Source organism: Cherax quadricarinatus, chromosome 1 (genome assembly GCF_038502225.1).
Source record: "Cherax quadricarinatus isolate ZL_2023a chromosome 1, ASM3850222v1, whole genome shotgun sequence".
NCBI classification, from domain to species: Eukaryota; Metazoa; Arthropoda; class Malacostraca; order Decapoda; family Parastacidae; genus Cherax; species Cherax quadricarinatus.
In genome coordinates this window covers 48133098-48152832 of record NC_091292.1, presented here as the reverse complement: position 1 = coordinate 48152832, position 19735 = coordinate 48133098, and positions in this window count along the sequence as shown.

The window sequence follows — 19735 nt, the reverse complement described above, 5'->3', positions numbered from 1 at the left end:
TTCAGAGGAAGATGTCACTCAGCTTCAGAAATACTAAGAATAACTCATACCATGATCAGAAAAGTGGCAGATAAGTCAATGAGAGGAAGTCTGCCTGGCAGGTTTATTGGATGTTATGCCTTTTACTGTGCTACATGAATGAATGTCCTGGCTCGTAAGGGAAAACAGCCTGTCTAGGGGTATTTAAAATATTAAACCAGACATCGATCAAGGGCCAAGCTTGTTCCTTCATAGTTAAGCGTTAATTAAATGGTCTATATTTATATTTATTATAAGGGCCAAAAACTAACCGTACACAAATATAACTATACTAATAGCAAACTTACAAATACACTTACAACCACATACAAAATCACTAAACACAAGTACACCTTTACCCGGTACTCACATTAGCTCACTAGCACACTGATACTAGTGGTTAAAAAAAAAATTATGAACAAGGAGGCTCCATGATTATGAACTCCCCCCACCCCCATCCTCCTCCTGCTGGCCTCTTAGTCTGCTGGCAAAACACTACACCAGTACTTTCCCAAAATTTAAACAGGCTCTCCTCATACGGTCTTACAGATAAACATGAGAGCACCAAAACCAATAAAATAACTTATGGCCTAAATTTCCCAAAACTCGCCATCCCTACTCACACAAACACCAAACTATAAAGTCTTAGATCATCTTGCTCTAGCCACTGCGCGTCCAATACTGACACTAAAATGCACCTCACCTGCTGTTGTCCTGTCCTGGCTACTAATAGGCGTCTGATTTCAGAATAAATCCCATAAACAGACATCATATATGGGGGAAAGTTTTTTATACAATTTTTTACAATGCCCTGCAAAATACCTCCTCCCCTACACCTCCGGTCTCACTCAAACTACTCAGCTGCACCCATTGTCCTTTTCGCTCTCAGGCTGACAGGACCTACTGCACAAACGCTCCTCAGTTGCCTGGCTGCAGTGGTGTGAGGTGGTGCTGTCGCAGCTCTGTTGACACCTCAGGAAAATTACTGCTGTCAACATGGCGCTTTCTCATAGGCACCAGATTAATACTATTGGTATTGAGCTTCTCCGGGGGATGATTTCTTCTAGTTCAGCGCAGGTTCTCTTACCTAAGATCATCAGAGAGACGTATGGAATTCAAGATGGAGAATTATATGGTGTAGCTTTAAATGAAGCACATAGAATCTTCGTGAAACTGCTCACTGCAACGGTATATGAATCGTTGGTTACTCGTTTTCAGGACGTGAGTCTTGATGTTACACCTGCTGTACGTGTGAGAATGAGTGATGTATCCAGGCATTATACCTGGATAAAGTTACGTAACGTTCCCTTTGAGGCGGATAAAGCTGATATCAGAAAAGTCTTCGAGAAATATGGGACAGTTCATTTTGCCCAGCATGGTATGTGGTTAGAAGGTGCAAACGCAGGTTTGCCGGAAGGTACTTTTAACCTTAAAATAACAATGAGACATCCCATACCGTCTTACGTTTATCTTCAGGAATTCAGGACACTGGTCATGGTTTTATATCCCGGTCAAAGGCGTACGTGTCGCTTATGTGGTGAGTATGACCACATAGCTGCAGCATGTGAGAAGAACAGACGGGTGCCTGAACCTGTGGTAGAAGACACAGCCGCTGTGTTACGGGTGGCAGGTGAGGATCAATCACCTGAGGGAGGGCGTGGTCGTTTGTGGAGTGAGATGGTGGAACAAGCTTTTAGGACTAGGGGTGAGTCCTCCCCTCAGTTCCCTGCCCCAGAATCTCCTCCAGTGACTTCTGCAGGGATGGTACCACGGGAGGAAGTGTTGGAAATAGAGGAAGAATTGGAAGAAGCTTTGAAGACCTTGTCACTGCCTGAGGAAGGAGTTACATCTGAGCAAGAAGTAGCTGGAGAGTTATCGCTTCCAGCATGTCAATGATGTGAGACTTTGGGGAATGATGATGTGACAGTGGGATTAATAAATCATTGTAAGGTGGATGTTGAGGTTCACCGTGAGGCTTCCCCAGACCATGATAAGGGGGACATGATTGTAACAAGGAAACGGGCAGCTACATCAGACTCAGATGATGTACTAACGCTATAACGTTATAAAGTGATGACCCTGCCAACTACCCGTTTAAAAGGTGCTGTGGGTATTTTAATAAAGGAGACGAGCCCGTTTGTTTTGCAGAGAAGTGAGGGGGAGGGGGGAGGGGGAGGGGGGAGGGTGTTGCGTGTGGATGGGTCATGGATGGGTAAGCGTGTATCTTTTGTAAGTGTGTATGCGCCTGCGGAGAATAGCATGCAGGTAGGGAAGGGTTTTGTGTGCTAGGATCTTGTCTATTTTTTGCGTGCACTTCCGGAAGTAGCAATAGTGGGGGGTGACTGGAATTGCATTATTAGGGCGGCTGACGTAGAACCAAAAGGGGCAGGACATATATGTCTGTAACTCTTAGGGATTTGATGAGGGACATTAGGTTATGTGATGCGTTTGGGGGGTGGGGGGAAACAGAACATACTTTTGTTAGGAAGGGATACGCACCGAGGTTAGATAGTGTATCTTTCTCAAGGGGTTGTTGTGAAATCTTTTAATACCGTTGAGGCGGCTACGTCAGATCATAGGGCTGTAGTGGTGGAAGTAGGGTGGGAGGAGCTGGCGGAAATATATAGGACCTATGGGAAATTGAACATTAGTGTGTTGAGTGATGAAGAAGGTTTGGAGGGTTTTTCTATTCTATGGAAAGAGCTTTACAAGGAAGCTCAGGAGGTGGATGACATTGTAACATGGTGGGATTTTGTGGCCAAAGAAAGGATAAGAAAGTATTATGTGAGGGAGGGTAAACGTATAAACAATTTAAAATATGGGCTTGTGAATTATTTAGAAGATCGATTAAGAGGTTGTTATGGGCAGGGGATGGTTGGTGGTATTTTTCCCATGGACGAAATAGTAGACATAAAAGGGAGATTGCAAACGTTGCAAAATGATCGGTTTCAAGCGGTAAGGGTGCAAGCAGGATTAGAAGAAGTTTTGTGGGGGGACAAGCCGTCAGCGTGTGTTGCGAGATCAAAAGCAAAGGCAGGTGCTGACGGCTATCCCGAGATTAGAGGTAAATGAGACGATGGGGATCTATAGAGCAGGGCAGGAGATAAGAAATACGAAGGGTATGAGTTCATATGTGGATATGTGGTATGAAAAGTACTGGACAAGTGGGGATGTGGATGATGTGGAGTTAGACAGGGTGTGTACATATGCAATGTGCAATTTAGGTAATAGTGATAGGACGGCTTTGGGTGGGGTTATTACTGCCGAGGAAACAGAGATTGCTTTACAGGGCATGAGGAAGGGAAAAGCCCCGGGTATTGATGGTCTACCGGTAGAATTTTATTTACAGCATTGGGCATTGATAGGAAATTTCATGGTTAGGTTATTTAATTGTATGAAGGAGAAGGGTAAGTTGGGAGATAAGCAGAGTACAGCAGTTGTGGTTCTGGTCCCGAAAGGTAAGGGGCAGCCCACCCATCGGGAGTATCGGGCAATATCATCACTATGTGCGGACTATAAGGTTTTTGCAAAAAATTTAGGTAATAGGGTTAAATGTGTAGTGGGGAGGGTCGTTTTGAAATCGCAGTTTGGCCGGAAGGTCGATGATTGAAGGACACGGAATTCTGAGAAGTTTTGTGGAGTCAAAAAGAGGGGGGGAGGGGGCGGCTTTACTGGCTTTGGACTGGCAGGCAGCCTATGATAGAGTGGAAAGGTGTGCACTGCAGGTTATACTTAGGAGACAAGGTTATGGGGAAGAAATAGTTGATTGGGTAAATATGCTGTATAGGGGAGCAAAAATGAGGATACAAATAAATGGGTGTATGGGGAGGGAATTTGCGATGCATAGAGGTCTCAGGCAGGGGTGTCCCATGTCACAGATCTTATTTGCGTGTTTTCAGGACCCCTTTTATAGAATGGTTCAACGTACCGTCAGTATCCAGGGTGAGGGTGGGGTTGAGGGAGAGACGCTTTGGCTGGGATTAATAGTTATGTAGATGATACGACTATTCTGGTTGGTGAAAGGATGTCTATGAAAGTATTGGACGATGTTGTGCAAGTGTTTGAACGTGCCACGGGTATGAAGGTAAACAGTGAGAAGTCAATGATCATGGGGTTGGACACTTGGAAAGGGGGGGGGGTAAGGTGAGTTGTAATGTTGTCAAAAAGTGTGAGGTGTCGCTAAAGATTTGTGGTATTATATACAAGGATGACATGGATGTTGTGCATGAAGAAAACTCGGATAGGTTGTTAGAAAGGATCGTGGGACGTCTGGGTGTTTTGAGGCCCCAGCATCTCACTCTGGCCCAACGTGTGATTGTCGTAAATGTTTTATTGTATAGTAAGGTTTGGCATGTTGCAGCTGTGTTCCCGATTACGGCGACGGCGATTGCCGGAATTTTGAGACGGGTGTTTAAATTTTTGTGAGGATCAAGGTGTGATTGGTTAAGAAGAGAGGTTGTTATGTTACCGGTGTGCCAGGGTGGGTTGGAAATGATGGATCTAAGACGGAGGGCTAAATGTGTGTTTCTTAAGTGGAAGGTATTGCGTGATGGCGGGAAATATAGAACAGGTATATATGAGGTTGAAGAAGTGCTATGGAAGTGTTGAATTGAGGGAATGTGAAATTGTTCTACGGGTCTTGTTGCTGGTTAGAGAACGGAGAAACATTATATCCCATTACCATTTCTGTGATTAGTTCTAAGATATATATGTCTTTGCTATTGTATAGAATCAGCCCAAAGCCATCTGCCTGTTCAGCCTGTAGAGTATGGTATGTCGAGACGCCATACGTAACATGACCGAGCTGTCAGCATAGCTACTGAATATGTTTGCGTAGCATATCTGAGTATTATAGTTAGTACCATCTATATATTTTATATATAAGGTTCCTTGCTAGGCTTAGGGGCTAGCATGTGACGTCACGTGGTGCCACATGTGAGCAGCAGTCACCCTGCCTCGCCCTCAGTTCCCGCTTAGACCCACAGGCAAGAACAGGTAGGCTGGGCCTTACCCTCACGACTCTGCAAATACAAGTGTTACCAGCCATACCCAAGTGTATTACTACACCACCTTTATCTCCTAGAACCCCCACGTTACGGTACAGACTCATATTGTGCGGTGTCTTTTTTTCATTGAAGAGATGTTGCACTACCTGCCGAGTCTTTTGCTTTCGTAAAGAGTAGTATCCCTGTGCAGATTTACGACTATTTCCTCTACGATTTTCCATGCATATTTTATGATGTCTTTCCTACCTGTATTCCGAGAAATACAGGTCAAGGGACTTTAATCATTCCCAGTAACTGAGGTTCAGTGCAGGGATGTGCAGTGAAATTTCTATGTATATTACCTAGGCCTTAAATTTCGCCTGCCTTGAAAGAAACCATTAATGTACAGCAGTACTACAGGTTTGAAGGATATCATTATCTATCCTATCATTTTGCTAGCAGATATGGTAGCGATTTGTTTTAATCTTTGAAAGTGAGATTCTCTGATATTATCTCTCCCAGGTCCTTCCCAATAGCTCTATTGTGTAGGTCGAATTTGCTATATTCTCCTAACCACTTATTATTTCCTCGATTTTTCCATAGTTGAGTAATTAAATTTGTCCTCATTGAACTTCATATTGTTGTCTGTGGCCCATTTAAAGAACATTAGAACATAAGAACATAAGAAAGGAGGAACACTGCAGCAGGCCTGTTGGTCCATACTAGGCAGGTCCTTTACAATTCATCCCACTAATAAAACAACCCAAATTTTCAATGCCACCCAAGAAATAAGCTCTGATGTGAAAGTCCCACTCAAATCCAACCCCTCTCACTCATGTATTTATCCAACCTAAATTTGAAACTACCCAAAGTCCTAGCCTCAATAACCCAACTAGGTAGACTGTTCCACTCATCAACTACCCTATTTCCAAACCAATACTTTCCTATGTCCTTTCTAAATCTAAACTTATCTAATTTAAATCCATTACTGCGGGTTCTCTCTTGGAGAGATATCCTCATGACCTTATTAATATCCCCTTTATTAATACCTGTCTTCCACTTATGCACTTCGATCATGTCTCCCCTCATTCTTCGTCTCACAAGTGAATGTAACTTAAGAGTCTTCAATCTTTCTTCATAAGGAAGATTTCTAATGCTATGTATTAATTTAGTCATCCTACGCTGAATGTTTTCTAACGAATTTATGTCCATTCTATAATATGGAGACCAGAACTGAGCTGCATAATCTAGGTGAGGCCTTACTAATGATGTATAAACCTGCAGTATGACCTCTGGACTTTTGTTGCTTACACTTCTTGATATAAATCCCAGTAATCTATTTGCCTTATTACGTACGCTTAGGCATTGCTGTTTTGGTTTAAGGTTGCTGCTTACCATAACCCCCAAGTCCTTCTCGCAATCTGTATGGCTAAGTTCTACATTATTTAACTTATAAGTGCTAGGGTTATGGACACTCCCGAGCTTCAGAACCTTGCATTGAGCTGCATCTGCCACTTTTCTGACCAAGAATAGAGTTTGTCTAAATCCTTCTGAAGTTTCCTAACATCTACGTTTGAATTAATTATCCTACCTATCTTTATGTCATCGGCGAATTTGCTCATATCACTAGTAATTCCTTCATCAAGATCATTGATATATATTATAAACAACAACGGGCCCAAGACTGATCCCTGTGGAACGCCACTTGTTACTGATCACCACTCGGATTTAGCCCCATTTATGAAATTAAGACACATGTGCAACATCTGGGTATCTTTATTGTAGATGTTTCGCCATCCAGTGACTTTATCAATACAAATTCTAGGACATAACTTGAAGACAGTAGAACTATGTACAGAAGATGAGGTAATCAGTCCCTCAACCTAGGAGTAGGTGCGAAGAGCACCATAGTCGTGGAGATTCTGAAGCAGAAGAAAGGAGCCTGGCGCTTATATAGTAACGTCAGGTGTAGCAGACGAGGGCATAGTCACTGGTAGGCGGGATTCCCCAGTGGAAGTAGGTCCTTCCCATCTCTTTGGGAAGGACCTACATTAGCCATCTTCCACATATCAGACACTACACCTGTTTGAAGAGATAAATTGAAAATATTAGTTAATGGTTCACAGAGTTCCATTTTGCATTCCTTAAGAACCCTTGAAAAAACCTCATCAGGAGCCGGTGACTTATTTTGCTTCAGTCGGTCTATCTGCTTCACAACCATATCACTAGTGACTGTGATGTTACATAATTTATCTACTGGCCTGTCAATACTTGATCGTAGTACCACAGTTCGTATTTCAGAAATGAGGAGTCGTAATGTCCCACTAGGTGCTGTTGACAAGCATCTTGCATCAGTTAAATGGCGTCTGCCCTGGTTGACCAGGCCAGCAGTAAAGCTGATAATAATAATATACTAATAATAATAGTAATAATAATAATATTTTTATTTCACCAAGTACAAGGTACACAGGCCTAGCTGACATCAATGACATACTGCTGTATAGAAAGCCCCTTGTTATGCAGAGCATTTCCCGCAAAATAGGTCAGTTTTGTCCAAGGATGCGACCCACACCAGTCGACTTACACCTAGGTACACATTTTATACTGATAGGTGAACATTGACAGCAGGTGTCTTAAGGAAGCACGTCTTAATGTTTTCCAGACGTAACGGGGATTCCATCTCCAGACCAGTGTGTGAGCAGAGTGCGCTAGCGATCAAGCTACGGGACACCCTAATAACAACACTGGTTACATAAATGTTAATAAGTATAACAATGAAGAAAGACAAAGGGTGGTATTCTACTTCAATGTCAATACTGGTAACCAGGTAAATCAGTAACAAAGAACAGAAATACTCCTGGTAGATCACCTTACCTGATCATCATTCACTGCCTGACCACGGTAGAGTGCGGTTGTGCTCTGCACCCCTCTGCTGTTTTCAGGCGAGCTACCTTGTACCAACATGGCGCTGAGTGTGAGGCGTCGCATAAACACCTTCCGTATAGAGCTGCTTCGTGGGGCAATTTCACCCACTTCAGCGCAGGTGTTACTCCCAACCATCATTAGGGAGGCGTATGGTATCCAGGACGATGAGGTGTATGGTGTTGCCCTGAATGGAGCATATAGGATCTTCGTTAAACTGAATTCCATGTCTGTGTACGAGTCATTGGTGCATAGATTTCAAGACGTGAGTCTTGATGCTACTCCAGCTGTGAAGGTGCGTTTGATTGACGTATCCCGCCACTTTACGAGGGTCAAGCTCCCTAATGTACCATTCGAGGCAGACGAGGCTGACATACGAAGTGTTTTTGAGGCATATGGAACCGTACATCTGGCACAGCAAGGCAAGTGGGCGGCAGGTGCTTATATGGGCCGTCTAGAGGGGACATTTACCCTGAAGATGACCCTAAGACATTACATACCGACTTATGTCGTACTGGAGGACTTTAGAACGCAGGTTCTTGTATCATACGCTGGACAGAGACGTACGTGCAGGTTATGTGGGGTGTACGATCATTTGGCGGCTGTGTGTGAAGCAGCGGTGGCGCCTGCAAAAACTAGTGAAGCACCTGTTACCAGTGTGGACGCTGTTGCTACGAGCCCCACGCACAAACACGAGCGTGGGCGATTGCAGAGTGAGGTGGTGGAGCCCCTCGGGAAGCTTGGCGTGTGTGAGGCAAGCTGTGACTTACCAGAAACTGACAATTTGAAGGAGCCGAGTGCAGAAGTGTGTGTGCAGGAGTCTTTCCCTTTCATATGGAGTGATTTTCGTGTGAAGGTTTGGTTCCAATCCTTCCAGGACCTTCCAAGTGTATATTATCATGTATCTCTCTCTTCTGCGTTCGAAGGAATACAGATCAAGGACCTTCAACCGTTCTCAGTAGTTTAGGTGCCTTATCGTACTTATGTGTGCCGTGAAAGTTCTCTGTACACTCTTCAGGTCTGCAATGTCGCCAGCCTTGAAGGGGGCCGTTAGTGTACAGCAGTATTCAAGCATAGAGAGCACAAGCTATTTGAAGAGAATCATCATGAGCTTGGCGTCCCTAATTTTAAAGGTTCTCATTATCCATCTTATCATTTTCCTAGCGGATGAGGTAGACACATTGTTGTGGTATTTGAAGGCGAGATTCTCTGACATTATCACTCCCAGGTACTTCACATTACTTTTCCGCTCTATTGTATGGCTAGAATTTGTCGTATACCTTGATGTGCTGGAGTGTTTGTATCAGTGACTTTGAGTCAATATGAATGACTGGGAGACGCATCTGTTTCTGGATCACATGCTGCAATGCTTGTTGGATAGCTTACAGCTTTACTTTCAGAATAGTACAGTGGTCAGGAAGTAGTCACCCAAAAGCTTGCCCTTCGTGGAACATTCCAGCTGCCATGCAGTCCGCCTCTGGGTACTTGGAACAATCGGTGTAGTAGCTGCACACTCAAGATTCTAGGCGACAGCTATGCTGGCAATGATAAGTCTGCCAGTGCCTTGCCGACTGGCAAGTCGGCTACTGCAATGTCCAGTGCTAAAAGAGGTGGGACGACATAGCCTTCCACAACCCAGTCATGGGGAGCAGACGTCCAGAAAAGGCCTTTGAGTTTTGTCCTTGACGGTTTAGAAGCACCTTCGTCATTCTGTGTCCCTGCTTGGTGAAGAATCTTGGCTACCCTTCTGGCAGCGATGAAACCTTGTTGAAACCTCCTGGTTGAGAGTAATTAGGTTGGTCCATCTCGGCGCTCCCAGCACGGCTTGAGCTAAGTGGTATTTGCACAACTTCTAGATGCAAGATGCAGGAAAGGCTGGCATGTAACAGGTCAAGTGTTACGTAATCCACCAGGGAGTGCACAGCTTGTATATAGAACGCTTTCAGGACCTCTTGGCTTCTTCCCACCCTAGGACCAACCATTGTAGACACAGCTCTGACTCTCTGGAGGGAGTGCCTCATTCATGTGTAGTTTCCCGTCCTTCTCGCTGCACTTCACTCTCCATTGTTAACTCTACTGTGTATTCAAAACTCAAGACCATGTGTTCGCTAGTGCCGAAGGGCTTTTTGTGTGCGATGTCCTCTATGTCTGAACTGCTCAAGGTGAATACAAGGTACAGCCTTGCTGGTTAATCATCACCTATCTCTCTCTGGTTGTGCCCCTAACATGTTGGTACGCGAAGCTTTCTAGCACTGTCTCCAGCATCTTGGCCCTCCACCTCTCTGATCCCCCATGTGGTTCCAGGTTTTTCCAGTTAATCTGCTTGTGGTTGAAATCCCCCATGATGAGAAAATTTGCCCTGCTTATGTGGGCCTTTCTGGCTACCTCAGCTAGTATGGCCACCATCGCTGTTTTTCTCATCCTGCTCGTGTCTTGGTATCCTGCTATTATCACTTTTGAACCCCCTGTTTGAAGTGTTCCACTACATCTTTGACTAATCCTCCCATCTACTCAGATATCCATTGAATGGTTTTTGATGAGCAGTGCATCTCCTCAACCCCCTCTGTTTCCCTGTCTTTCCTCAGGATCCGATATCTAGACGGGAAGATAGCATCTATTATAACCCCTGTGAGCTTTCTCTCCGTGAGTGCTCTTACGTCCAGAGATGCCTCAGTGATTGTTGTCTGGATATTATGGTAGACTGCTATGGGGTGGGAATTGTGGAATGTGGAGTGTGGCTTGTCTCTGGTTATTATGTTTAGTTGGTGTGTGTATGTGTGTCTGTGTGTCTGTGTGTGTGAGTGTGTGGGAGAGAGAGAGAAAGAGAGACAGAGAGAGAGAGAGAGAGAGAGAGAGAGAGAGAGAGAGAGAGAGAGAGAGAGAGAGAGAGAGAGAGAGAGAGAGAGAGAGAGAGAGAAGTCAAGCAGATTTGTGACACAGGATTTCTCATCTGTGATGCCGTGCTGATTGTCAGGTATGAGCCTAATCTTTTCTATGTGCTCTACCACTCTTCTCTAGACAATGTTTTTCGTGACTTCATGTACTGTACATGTCATTGACACTGATGTGTAGTTTAATGCTGCATATCTGTCTCCTTGCATTTGTGGACACAGTGGTGCCTATGCTAACCTTCCTATGGTGTAGAAATACACCTAGTTGGACGAATCTTATTGAAGCTAGCTGGCGCAGTGGCTAACGCGACGGTCTGGAGTTTTGAGACTCTCTGACCGCGAGTTCAAATCCCGCCCGTGGTATGGTATGGTTTTTTTTAATAGTGACTACATTTGCTGTCTTTCACACCTCAGGCAGTTGCCATATCTCGATAAATTAATTGAAGATTGCTGCTAGCGGCTAACACAGTTTTTTGCTCCCTCTCTCAAGACTCACGGACATGTGTTATCTGAGCTCACCGCCTTCGATGTGTCTAATTTACTTAGCAGTTACTTTACCTACTCCTTGCTTATGTCCAGCACTTGCTGGTGAACTCTTCCACTTCCATTTGCAGGAAGCATTTATGTCTCCTCTGTGAATACTTCATAAATCTTGTGCTAAGCTCTTCACATCCTGTTCACTCTTTGTGAGTTCCCCTCCTACCTTCCTCAGCCTGATTATCTGATCCTTGACAGTTGTTTTCCCCATGATGTGACTCTACAACAACTTTGGGTTAGATTTGGCTTTTGATAGTATATGATTCTTGCATTGAATCTAGGCATCGCTTTTTATCCATGAATATTCATTTCTGGTTCTTCTGCTCAGCTCCTTGTTTTCTTGAGTCCTTTGCCTTCTATATTTTATCCTTGCTCTAGCACACTTGGCTTTGGCCTCTGTACATTTCAGAGTAAACCATTGGCTCACTCTGGTCTTTTAATTTTTTCTGTTACCCATTGGCATGAACTTCTTTGCTTCCCTGCGCTTTGTTATTTGAAACTCAGGATGTGATCACTAGCGCCAATGGGCTTTTCGTGTGTAATATCCCATGTGTCTGAACTGTTCAAGGTGAATACGAGGTCCAGCCTTGCTGGTACATCCTCTTCTCTCCTCACTCTCTGGTTGTATTCCTAACATGTTGGTGCATGATTTTTTCCAATACTGACTCCCGCATATTAGCATTCCATGTTTTTGGTCCCCCATATGACTCCTTCTGGTTGAAATCCCTAATGATAAGTAACTTTGCTCTAACCATGTGGAACCTCGTGGTCACCTAAGCTAGAGTATAGATTGCTCTTTTGCTGTTATCGTATTCTTGCCTTGGTCTCTTGCTGTTCAGTGGTGGGTTATACATCACTGCTATCATCACCTTTGGACCCACAATCTGAAATGTTCCTACTATAAAGTCATCTGCTTCCCTGACCATCCCTCCCGTGTCTTCAAAACTCCACTGTTTTTTGATGAGCAGTGGAATTCCTCCTCTACCCTATGCTCTTTCTGTCTTTCTTCAAGATGCGATATCCAGTTGGAAAAATTTCATATGTTATTATCCCCATGAGCTTCGTCTTTTCACTCATTTGTTATTCCAGCTTTCTTTCCAGTACTGAATTCATGGAGGTGGGAGGGGTTGGTACGGACTTGGGGTGTGGAAGGCATGGCAGGATATTATGGAAGGATGCTGTAATAGTGGTATTAATGTTTGGAGGGAGGGTTGGGGTTGTGGAGTGTGGCTTGTTTCTGGTTATTGTGTTGGTTTGCATGGGGCAGTAGGGGTTGAGGGAATCCTGAAAACTTTTGTGTATGGTGTTGCTGTCTCTTGATGCCTGCCCTGTCTCTCTTTCCTTTCACTGATGTCTTCTTACCTTCCTGCCTTTCCTTTACTCTCAGCTGTTCCCATTCTTTTCGTGTTATATTGCAGTTAGGGTACACTCCCTGATAATCTCAGAAGTCCTTGTTAATTGGTTTCTGTTGTAGGATCCTATTCCATACCATTTCTGACTTGAATGTCAATTTAACGAAGCAGTTTTTTCCCTGGAATTGCCCCCCATCACCAAGTCTGAATTTTTTGTAGCTGAGGAATGTCCTTGCCTGTTATTGCAATGATGCTCTCAGTTCTTCTTTCATCATAGGTTGTTCCTTCAGCCTCCTGAAATCAATCCATAAATATTGACCTCTCCCTCTCTTCCCGTTTCTTTTCCCTCCATATCTCTGGATCCGATTTAAGCGTCTCCTTTAGTGTTTCCCTTATCTGCTGGACACCCAGGTGGCCTGATATCACTTCTGCAAAGGAACTTCTTAGCACTTTTCCCTCCTTCAGTCCTCTTGCTGTCATCCGATAGTTCTATTTCCATTACCTTGCTCCTTTCAGTCCTCGTTATTATATCCTGCTTTACCACACTACTCTATTTGCTAGAGTACAACATTAAGCCGGTATCCCCCTACTTATAGGGGAGACGTCATACAGAACGCTCAACTTTACTTGCAGAGACTCAACATAATGCAGCCTCCACTACTTGAACGAGGATAATAAAAATTAGCCACTGCTCTATTTGCAGGAGATAAAAAGTAATGAAGCCATCCATCATCCTGCAGGACGAGAAATGTAAGGAAACTATTACCCTTCTTGCAGACACTTCTTTATCGCAAAGTAGCAATATAAAACATGCCACCTTTCTGCTTCCAGAGGAACAATAAAAGGAAGCCACCACACTACTTGCAGTATTAAAACTTTATGATACCACCACTTTTCTTGCAGGGGGTGAAGCATAAGACCACCAGCACTACTTGCAGGGGCTCATTAATAAAAAGAAGCCACCACTGTACTTGCATGAAGTACAGCACACAAGCCACCACTGCTTGAAGGATACATATATCCCAGGAACCAGAATACTTGTTGGATGTATAACATAAAGCAGTCATCATTCTTCTTGCAGAGGTATAACATAACGATGCAACTATTAAACTTTCAGGCGGAGCAACATTAAAACCACCATTCTATTTGCATGAAGGTAATACCAGTAGATACAGAATTAAACAGCTATCAGGATTGGGGTACAACAAGAAGCTGTCTCCACTCTTCTAGCCAGAGAACAATGTTTGAGCTATGGCGTAAAACGTAAAGCAGCCACAACTCTATATGCAAATGGCAAAACAATTGGCAGTCTTCACCCCTTGCAAGGGGTGAAGACTGATTTACACTTGGTGGAAGCACAGATTAATGCAGTCGGTGCCTTATTACCAGAAGGAACAACTTAAACCAGCCTGTAATTTGCTTGAAGATGGTACAACATAAGACAGCCACCTCTCTACTTGCAGAGGGTACAACATAAGACTGGCACCACTCTGCTTGCAGAGGGTACAACATGAAACAGCCACCACTCTACTTGCAGAGGGTACAACATAAAACAGCCGCGACTCTGCTTTCAGAGGGTACAACATGAAACATCCACCACTCTACTTGCAGAGGATACGACATAAGACAGCCACCACTCTGCTTGCAGAGGGTACAACATAAGACAGCCACCACTCTAATTGCAGAGGGTACACCATAAAACAGCCACCACTCTACTTGCAGAGGGTACACTATAAGACAGCCACCACTCTGCTTGCAGAGGGTGCAACATGAAACAGCCACCACTCTGCTTGCAGAGGGTACAACATAAGACAGCCACCATTCTGCTTGTAGAGGGTACAACATAAGACAGCCACCACTCTGCTTACAGAGGGTACAACATAAGTCAGCCACCACTCTGCTTGCAGACGGTACAACATAAGACAGCCACCACTCTGCTTGCAGAGGGTACACCATAAAACAGCCACCACTCTGCTTGCAGAGGGTACAACATGAAACAGCCACCACTCTGCTTGCAGAGGGTACAACATAAGACAGCCACCACTCTGCTTGAAGAGGGTACAACATAAGACAGCCACCACTCTGCTTGCAGAGAGTACAACATAAAACAGCCACCACTCTGCTTGCAGAGGGTACAACATGAAACAGCCACCACTCTGCTTGCAGAGGGTACAACATAAGACAGCCACCACTCTGCTTGCAGAGGGTACAACATAAGATAGCCACCACTCTGCTTGCACAGGGTACAACATGAAACAGCCACCACTCTATTTGAAGAGGGTAGATCATAAAACAGCCGCGACTCTGCTTTCAGAGGGTACAACATAAGACAGCCACCTCTATACTTGCAGAGGGTACAACATAAGACAGCCACCACTCTGCTTGCAGAGGGTACAACATAAAACAGCCACCACTCTGCTTGCAGAGGGTACAACATAAAACAGCTACCACTCTGCTTGCAGAGGGTACAACATAAGACAGCCACCACTCTACTTGCAGAGGGTACATCATTAGACAGCCACCACTCTGCTTGCAGAGGGGGCACAACAGAAAGCATTCATTATTCTACTTACATATATCATCCATCACTATGTCCAGGAGAAGCAAAATACGACAGCCTTTACTCTACTGGCAGAGGTACAATATGAATCAGTTACCAATATAAATGTGGAGGTACAACATAACGTAGAACAACATATGACTGCCAGCTCTCAATCTAGAGTGGAATAATATAATTTATCCACCATTCTTCCTGCAATGGTACAACTTATGGCGCTCACAACACTTACTGTGGGAGGGTAGGTAGCCAATACTCTACCTGTAGGGTTACATTAGGATGCCACCACTGAATATTAAGAGATGGAAAAAAAAGGCAGCACTGTCTCTTCATGCATGGGATACAGTGAAATACAGCCTTTACTTTTAATGTTCTGCCATGCTGGCGGTCACTTCTGTCAGCAGTCACTATTCTAACTGTGAGCTACAATGTTAGGTTGCCACCAATGTTCTTACAGAGTGTTACCTAAAAGTACACAGGTGATACTAGTGTAACATTTCATTGTTTCGAGGTATCGCTCTCAAGGAGCTTTGTAACGGGTAACGGCTTGACAAATCTCCTGGACAGTGAAATGTTGCCACAATAAAATGTTACATTAATTGCACATGTGTTCTTTTACATAACATACTGTCGGTAATCCTGCATTTATTATTTCTCACAGGATGTTCTTCATTAGGTAACCGCCGTTGTTCTAGCAGGATGTACAACTTAAGGCAGCCACAACTGGGAACTACAATAAAAGGTTGATACCAATGTTCTGGAAGACAAAACAACATAAGACACTCCCCATTGTTCTTCCCTGGGATATATTAAATAGGCATTACCAACATAGAATAGCCATGTTGGTAAACGTAGCTGAAGATAACATCAGGTAATATAAGTACAAGCTATAGAGTAATGTCTGTTCTAATAGGTAAATAATTCACAGGTTAAAGAATATCAGTGTAATTGGAAAGCGTAACAAAAGAGAAATAATAACTGTCATTCCTCAATACGATGTTACTGATCATAAAGTCATCCATGACTTTGATACATTAGCATCGTTTATTAAGCTTAGTGCGATGATGATTCTAGCATCAGCTGTTAATAAAGAGCTGATAAAATTGTTGAAAGCAGTGAATGTTACTTTGAGCACTAACATGAAGACTGGACCTCCTAGCGGCACTCAGTGGTAGGTGGCAGCGTGTAGCTCTGTAAAGAGAAGAAAATACAATGTTTAGCATTTTATGTGGTAGAGTTAACATGAACAGACAAATTACACTTTATGTACCTGCGCAGGTGTACAAAACTACCAGTTTTTCTTTACAAATGATATACAAAATATACAAGATAATATGTAAGACAAGTGCAACGATTGGCATCTTTATTAACGAAAAATATATTTGTACTGTAAACGTTATCTTAAACTCAGAGATGAATTAAAGTCCATCATCCGTGTTATAAGATAATCAGTCTCTTTAGAGACTGATTATCTTATAATAAGATACACAAAATAATTAACACATATTACCTCTACATTTCGTTAACTCCTGGATTGTAATTCCTCTCGATTCATGAATCTTGTAGCACAAGTGAAAAAGTTTAGCTAATAAAGATACCAAAAGTGAAACATGTGTTTTACTCACCAACTTGCTGCTAATGTATATCATATATAACATGATTATATTATTATATATATTTCATTATTAACACATCTGCCGTTAACCGAGGCAGGTTTACCCGAGAAAAGAAGAAACACTTTCATCATCACTCCATCATTGTCTTGTTAGAGGAGAATCTACACAATATTATAAAAAGTGCAACATATCTCCACTCTTCCCTCAGAGAGCAGGCACTGACCTCCTACCTCCAGGACTCAAGTCCGGATAACCGGTTTTCTTGAATCCCTTCATAAATGTTACTTTTCTCAAACTCCTACAGCACGTCAAGTCATAAATAACATTTATCTCCACTCGCACTCGCTCACACAAGCTTGCTGGAAGTCTAAGCCCCTAGCACACAAAACCACCTTCACCCCCTCCCTCCAACCTTTCCTAGGACGAACTGTATGTCAAAACAGGTTTATTTCAAGACTAGTGAACTAAACACATCATCTACAGGCTGAAAAAGCCACTTGCAGCCGATAAGTTTTTATATTAATGAGACACACATGATATATTGTCTCATTCTTCAACAATATTCCAGCCTGACACAACAGCAACAGAGAATGACTTTAACATCCTGTTGCGAACAATTGTTTAGCAGTACCAAATACAACTAGCTGGTCCAGCTCCATATACAAACATACACTGTCGCACACACACATACACATACACACACACACACACACACACACACACACACACACACACACACACACACACGCACACACACACACACACACACACACACACACACACACACACACACACACACACACACACACACACACAAACACACACACACACACACACACACACACAAAGATCTTCAACACATCATTTGAAACTGGGCAACTCCCTGAGGTATGGAAGATGGCAAATGTAGTCCCAATTTTTAAAAAGGGAGACAGACATGAGGCACTAAACTACAGACCTGTATCACTAACGTGTATAGTATGCAAGGTCATGGAGAAGATCATCAGGAGGAGAGTGGTGGAGCACCTGGAAAGTAACAAGTGTATAATTGACAACCAGCATGGTTTCAGGGAAGGAAAATCCTGTGTCACAAACCTACTAGAGTTTTATGACAAGGTGACAGAAGTAAGACAAGAGAGAGAGGGGTGGATCGACTGCATTTTTTTGGACTGCAAAAAGGCCTTCGACACAGTTCCTCACAAGAGGTTACTGAAAAAGCTAGAAGATCAGGCACACATAACAGGAAAGCACTGCAATGGATCAGAGAATACCTGACAGGGAGGCAACAACGAGTCATGGTACGTGACGAGGTGTCAGAGTGGGCGCTTGTGACAAGCGGGGTTCCACAGGGGTCAGTCCTAGGACCTGTGCTGTTCTTGGTATATGTGAACGACATAACGGAAGGGATAGACTCAGAAGTGTCCTTGTTTGCAGATGATGTGAAGTTAATGAGAAGAATCAAATCGGATGAGGATCAGGCAGGACTACAAAGAGACCTGGACAGGCTGCAAGCCTGGTCCAGCAACTGGCTCCTTGAGTTTAACCCTGCCAAATGCAAAGTCATGAAGATTGGGGAAGGGCAAAGAAGACCGCAGACACAATATAGTTTAGATGGCCAAAGACTGCAAACCTCACTCAAGGAAAAAGATCTGGGGGTGAGTATAACACCGAGCATATCTCCTGAGGCGCACATAAATCAGATAACTGCTGCAGCATACGGGCGCCTGGCAAACCTACGGATAGCGTTCCGATACCTCAGTAAGGAGTCGTTCAAGACCCTGTATACCATTTACGTCAGGCCCATACTGGAGTATGCAGCACCAGTTTGGAATCCACACCTAGTCAAGCACGTCAAGAAATTAGAGAAAGTGCAAAGGTTTGCAACAAGACTAGTCCCAGAGCTACGGGGATTGTCCTACGAAGAAAGGTTGAGGGAAATCGGCCTGACGACACTGGAGGCCAGGAGGGTCAGGGGAGACATGATAACGACATATAAAATACTGCGCGGAATAGACAAGGTGGACAAAGACAGGATGTTCCAGAGATGGGACACAGACACAAGAGGTCACAATTGGAAGTTGAAGACTCAGATGAATCGAAGGGATGTTAGGAAGTATTTCTTCAGTCATAGAGTAGTCAAGTCATGGAATAGTCTAGAAAGTGAAGTAGTGGAGGCGGGAACCATACATAGTTTTAAGGCGAGGTATGATAAAGCTCATGTAGCAGGGAGAGAGAGGACCTAGTAGCAATCAGTGAAGAGGCGGGGCCAGGAGCTATGACTCGACCCCTGCAACCACAAATAGGTGAGTACAAATAGGTGAGTACACACACACACACACACACACACACACACACACACACACTCACACACACACACACACACACACACACACACACACACACACACACACACACACACACACACACATACACACACACACACACACACACACACACACACACACATACACACACACACACACACACACACACACACACACACATACACACACACACACACACACACACATACACCACACACACACACACCACACACACCACACACGCACACACCACACACACACACGCACACACACAGACACACACACGCACACACACACACACACACTCACGCACATACACACACACACACACACATACACACACACACACACACACACATACACACACACACACACACAAACACACACACACACACATACACACACACACACACATACACACACACACACACATATACACACACACACATACACACACACACACACACACACACACACACACACACACACACACACATACATACACACCACACACACACACCACACACACCACA